Source organism: Octopus bimaculoides, chromosome 7 (assembly GCF_001194135.2).
Source record: "Octopus bimaculoides isolate UCB-OBI-ISO-001 chromosome 7, ASM119413v2, whole genome shotgun sequence".
Taxonomy (NCBI): Eukaryota; Metazoa; Mollusca; class Cephalopoda; order Octopoda; family Octopodidae; genus Octopus; species Octopus bimaculoides.
This window is the reverse complement of record NC_068987.1, coordinates 13,354,795-13,361,152: the sequence shown is the minus strand read 5'-3', so window position 1 is coordinate 13,361,152 and position 6,358 is coordinate 13,354,795. Positions and strand designations below refer to the sequence as shown.

Here is a 6,358-nt window from a genome sequence, read left to right as displayed (position 1 = left end):
CAGAGGAGGCTGGCAACAGCCACGATCGGTTGGTGCTTTTTACGTGCCACTGACACGGAAGCCAGTCAAGGCGACATTGGCATCAGCCACGTTCGGATGGTGCTTTTTAACGTGCCACCGGCATGGGTATCACAACTACAATTTCCATTTGATTTTCATTTTGATGTTGATATACATACACACACACACACACACACACACACACATATATATATATGTATATATATGGAAGTGGTTAATAGCTACAATAACTAATTGTTTCTTGCCAAAACTAGTGAAAGTCAGGAATCATCATCATCATCATCGTTTAACGTCCGCTTTCCATGCTAGCATGGGTTGGACGATTTGACTGAGGACTGGTAAAACCGGATGGCAACACCAGGCTCCAATCTTAATTTGGCAGAGTTTCTACAGCTGGATGCCCTTCCTAACGCCAACCACTCAGAGAGTGTAGTGGGTGCTTTTACGTGTCACCCGCACAAAAACGGCCACGCTCGAAATGGTGTCTTTTATGTGCCACCCGCACAAGAGCCAGCCCAGGGGCACTGGCAACGATCTCACTCGAAAATCCTACGGGAGCCAGTCAGGCGGTACTGGCAACGGCCACGCTCAAAATGGTGCATCTCATGTGCCACCCGCACAAGAGCCAGTCCAGGGGCACTGGCAACGATCTTACTTGGCTTGCCGGGTCTTCTCACGCACAACGAATACGTAAAGAATTTTATCAAAGACCATCATCTTCGTTATTTCCAGAAACATCTTGGGAATAATAACTCTTTCCAGTTTTACTCACCATTATCTAATAATCTAATAATTATCTAATAATCACATTCATAATTATCTAATAATCTCATTTGTTTCATTTAGAGTATTTATAGTTGGTATTAGTTTTTGCTTGAAGAAAGAATATATTAAAGTCTGGATACTAAATGATTAAATTATTGTGAAAAAACAACTTCATATTCGTATTTGCAATGTTCACAAAACCTATACTCTTCAAACCCTCGCCTTGAAGAAGCATTTTTAAAAATGTGGTGTATATATCTCAACCCCCCCTCCACTGCCATGATGACGACGACCACCACAACCACCTCTACTATCGTTTTAACATCCACTTTTCCATGCTTGCATGGGTCAGATGAAGATTATTGACGTAGATTTTCTATGGCTGGATGCCCTTCCTGTCACCAACCGTTACCTGTTTCTTCATGGCCAGACATATTTTTGCAGGATATTGGAAATATACATACATTGCTTGTATTAAGAGTAACATTCATTTACAATCATCATGTCAATATAGAAAATGGACTTTAAATGACGATGATATATCTATAAGTGTGTGTGTGTGTCTGTGTTTTCACCTCTTCAGCAAGATACATGATTCTCTTCCTCTATCATAGTTGCTTGTTCTTCCAGTCTATACTCTGCTTAGTTAAGGGGTCTTGTCTTTTGGGCACTTGGCAACCCCACTGGTGCTGATGTCATGTAAAAATCACCTAGTACACTCTGTTGAGTGGTTAGTGTTAGGAAGGACATCCAGCTGTAAAAGCAATGCCAGAACAGACACATAGAACCTGATGGAACTCTCTGGCTTGTCGGTTCTTGTCAAACCATCCAACCCATGCCAACATGGAAAAAAGAGATGTTAAACAATTACGGTGATGATGATGATATATACACAAGCTTCATTCAGTTTCCCTCTACCAAATCTACTCACAAGGCTTTAGTTAGTTCATTACATGTTACAATTATATAGTGAAGGCGCATGGACCAGGGGTGTCACAGTCATGATTGTGAGATTGTGATTTCAATTCCCAGACCAGCTGTGCATTGTGTTCTTAGCAAAACACTTCATTTCATGTTACACCAGTCCACCCAGCTGTAAATAGGTAACTTTGTGACAAACTGACACACAAAGGTGAGATGGTGACTCAGGAAAACCACCTGAATGGAGGCCTCATGAGCCACATTTTGTATTATATTATTAAACCTCATTTGAGTTACCCAAGAACTAAAAGTTTCTAATAGGAAATTTTGCCAAGAGTTGAACTCTTTACCTTTCAATTATCTTATGTTAGATCTCAGTCTTCTTGCCTTGTTGTTTTTTTTTTTTGTATTTTCTTTTTACTTATTTCACTCATTTGACTGCGACCATTCTTTCCTCTTTCTCTCTCACATAACCATTTTTTTTTTCTTTTTTCGGAACAGAACAATAATCACCTTTTACAAGAGTTGCTGTCAATGATAAGATGAACCAGATGTGAGTTGATGGAGTACTCATGCCTCACCTGGGACTATACAAACTTCTTTCTCAAGGAGTTCAATTCTAAACAGACACCAGAGACTGTCTCATATTCCACTCCTGAAGTGAGTTTCTTTCCTCTTATTTCCAAACACTAGATATACATAATTGATTTCAATGAACTGTTTCTAAAGAAAATTTATATATATATATATATATATATATATAGGTGGCATGTAAAAAATACCATTTTGAGCATGGCCGTTGCCAGTACCGCCTGACTGGCCCTCGTGCTGGTGGCACATAAAAGCACCCACTACACTCTCGGAGTGGTTGGCGTTAGGAAGGGCATCCAGCTGTAGAAACTCTGCCAGATCAGATTGGAGCCTGGTGCAGCCATCTGGTTCACCAGTCCTCAGTCAAATGATGATTACGATGATTGTGTCTAATTCAAGAATGGATTTTTGTGCTAGGATTGATGGTTAACCATGATAATATCTTGGCTACAAACCACCTACCTAAACCAGTCAATCTTTCAAAATTTTTGTTTTTATTTTTGTAGTGATGACCGACGAGAGCAAACCAATGTTGGAGACTAACGCTGATTGCAATCATGGCTCATGGGAAGATCACACGTCACGTTAACTCGTGGATTTCCCAAGATCCGTGATTACAATCTGACTTCATTCAATCGATTGTGAAAAATCCACTGGAGAAGAGAGAAATGTCTAGTTGCCTTGGTTTATCCCCAGGTCAGTAACTCCATGATGGAAGGCATTATAGCCTTTCTTTTGAATGTAGTCTATCTAGGATTACATTATGCAATGTGCCCTTTACATTTTTTTCAAAGAAATTTTGAAGATTGGTGGAATGTAGGAACATCTTACTGCTATTTCTTGCAGGTTAAGAAACCACATAGAAGCTTCATAGTTGATTCAATAAGTGTAAGTCAGGGCATTTATATATATATATATATATATATATATATATATACACACACACACACTAAAGTTTATATATATATATACACATACACATACACTAAAGTTTGTTTTATGTTGAGTTAGAATAAAAACAATTTAACATTAAACTAAAGAATTACTCAATATCTTTTTTATAGTTTATATTTATTATTCATTAACAAGAATAGTATTGACAGGGACCTTGAAGTTTTGATCTGCTGAGCCATCATTGGATTGTGGTACACTTGAGTTCATCTTGGCTTTATATATTATATGCGCACGTTTTTAAAATGCCCCACACTACTTATATTCACAGGTCTAAAATAACACATTACAAAATAACCCCACTTAACACTGAAGAGAAAAAATATTTGTGAAAACTTTTATTCCCTAAAACACAAACACTAAATTTTCTAAATAGTAATCAAATAACAATTTATTCTTAGTGAGAAATCTGCTGACCAATTAACCTTTACAGTTACCTATATCCTTTTATGAGCATTAAAGCGCAAGATAAACAAATTTCTGTACTAATGCTGTGACCTAAATCAACACACCTAATCAGAGTTTTACATACTTGACTGATAACCTCCACCTTTCCAAAACAAACAATTTAAATCTCCTAAGTAATACCAACAACAAATAAAGACATCTGCTGACCAACTAATCTTTCCACCCACTGACGTTCTTTTGTGGACCCTAAAAAATTCCATGACCAAAAAGCTGACTCACCTAAATAAACAGAATTACAATGGTTTAAATGCTGAACTGAATTCTAAACAATCCTTTACAGTCCCAAATCAAAAGGTTTAATCAACAACTAAACCTAATTACACATCTATTGATCAACTAACCTCTTCACCTATCTACATTCTTTTGTGAGCCCCTAAAAAACAACCCCAAGATCTGTAACTGACACACCTAAATAGATACACCTGATTACAAAGTTCTTCAAGCATGACTGAATTCTGAACACAACTCCAAATTTAATCAATAGAAAATCTTCTATAATACCTTTCCCTTAAAAACTTTTCCATTATACATTTCCTAATTATCATTCAATAGAGTTTGACCTACCCCAGTAAATTTTAACTTAACAGAGACCATACAAAACCAAGATTAACTCAAATGTACCACAGTCTGATGATGGCTTTACAGGTTGAAATTTCAAAGTTACTGTCAATACTGTTCTTGTTGATGAATAATATAAATGGGTGTGTATATGTGTGTGTGTATGTGTGTGTGCATATTAGATGATGAAGAAGCTAAAAAGAGTTCCATTTGGATCTGGGTGAAGAAGAATGAAAATGAATTTCAGTAGGTATAATTTTAACCTACTTACAGGTGGTATAGAGATTAGTTTAAAGCCTCGGGGAGTTGGAGGAAAGAAAGGTTGAGGGGAGAAGGAGAGATAAGTATGATAAAGAATGCCTGAGTGGGGGTAGAATGAATGCAATGTGATCTGATGAGCAAGCCTTTATAGTAGATATAGAAAATGCAGAGAGGAGACAATCATTTAATATGATAATCTGTGAGCTGGAGATATGTCGGTGATTGACATTATGCAAATCAGTTGGGTGGGCCTTTTCTGGATACAGTCTCTTGCCTGTGTGTGCAGTGCACCACCCCAGCAGCAGCACCATCCCAGGAGTGAGAGCATTACTCCTTTGTGGGGATCACACCTAAGCTTCGTAGGGTATCAATAATTGCATGTATGTGTGTTTGAACTATCTTTCTTTTACTTTTTATTAATACTCATCTAACTTTCACCAATGATTTCTACCTGCTCCTCTCATATTATCATATTCACCACCACCACCACCACCATTATTATTCTTGTTGTCATCTTCATTATCATTTTAATGTCTCCTTTTCTATGCTTGCATGGATGAGATGGAATTTGTTGAGGCAGATTTTCTAAAGCCAGATGTTTTTCCTGAACCAGCAGTCTCAGAAATTAGTAAAAAAAATAAAAGAATATTTTTTTATTTCAGTTTTTGTGCTTTCTTTCTTTTTGTTTGTTGTTGTATTGTGTTTCTTGTTCAGATATTTTTTTTTAAGCACCCTCTACACTCTCTGAGTGGTTGGCGTTAGGAAGGGCATCCAGCTGTAGAAACTCTGCCAAATCAGATTGGAGCCTGGTGTAGCCATCCAGTTTCACCAGTCCTCAGTCAAATCATCCAACCCATGCTAGCATGGAAAGCGGACGTTAAACGATGATGATGATGATATATATACACACACATATATATGAGGAGGAGGAGGGAGACCTCCTTCAGTCATGAATGACCATGGGATTGCACCTAGAAAGTTACCCTCCAAGGTATAAGTCCAGGCAAGGTTGTTTGTGGAAGGCCAGCAATCGCCCATGCATACCAGCCTCCCCTCTCCACTGATGTTATCCAAGGGAAAGGTAAAGGCCGGATACAGCTTGGCACCAGTGATGTCACAACTCATTTCTACAGCTGAGTAAACTGGAGCAACGTGAAATAAAGTGTCTTGCTCAAGAACATAACATGCAGCCTGGTCTGGGAATCAAACTCACAACCTTACGATCGTAAGCTCAACGCTCTAACCACTGAGCCATGCACCTTCATTTATATATATATTGTTGTTGCCGGCAAGATAGAAATGTGGATTGGTAGAGAAAACACATGATGTGTATGATGTGTAAAAAAAGCGCTAAGTAATCCAAGAAGAAAGACCTGGAGAGAAGACATAGGAAGGAGTGGTAAATGCTGAATTTAAGAGGCTGAACCTTACTAAACAGATGACAAATGCAAAGACGCTGTGTTGGAAAAGACGATCCAACTAATGCAGGCACGGAAATAAAATGGATGCAAAATGATAATGTATAAAGGTAAAAATATATAAAAAAGAATATATTTCACACAATAGTTGAAATACAAAATTTATTTAATCAAAAAAAATGTCATATGTCATATAATAATTTAAGACGCATTTTTCAAATTGAGTGGGACACGATTAATCACTGTGGGCTTTTTTTTTTTTTTTTTGATATTCCAATAGATTTATATATTTGGTATCCCTGGTGTAGCCATCCAGTTTCACCAGTCCTCAGTCAAATCATCCAACCCATGCTAGCATGGAAAGCGGACGTTAAACGATGATGATGATGATATATATACACACA

General features: G+C 37.6%; 1 long non-coding RNA gene across 1 annotated transcript in view; it reads left to right on the top strand.

Moving 5' to 3' along the window:
* LOC106869739 (uncharacterized) overlaps positions 1 to 2,854 on the top strand; it is a 28,572-nt gene extending 25,718 nt beyond the window's left edge. Inside the window, exons 2-3 of the long non-coding RNA XR_001409435.2 lie at positions 2,209 to 2,367; positions 2,805 to 2,854. This is a non-coding gene — a long non-coding RNA (uncharacterized LOC106869739). The remainder of the gene's footprint in view (positions 1 to 2,208; positions 2,368 to 2,804) is intronic.
* The last annotated feature ends 3,504 nt before the right edge of the window (positions 2,855 to 6,358 follow it).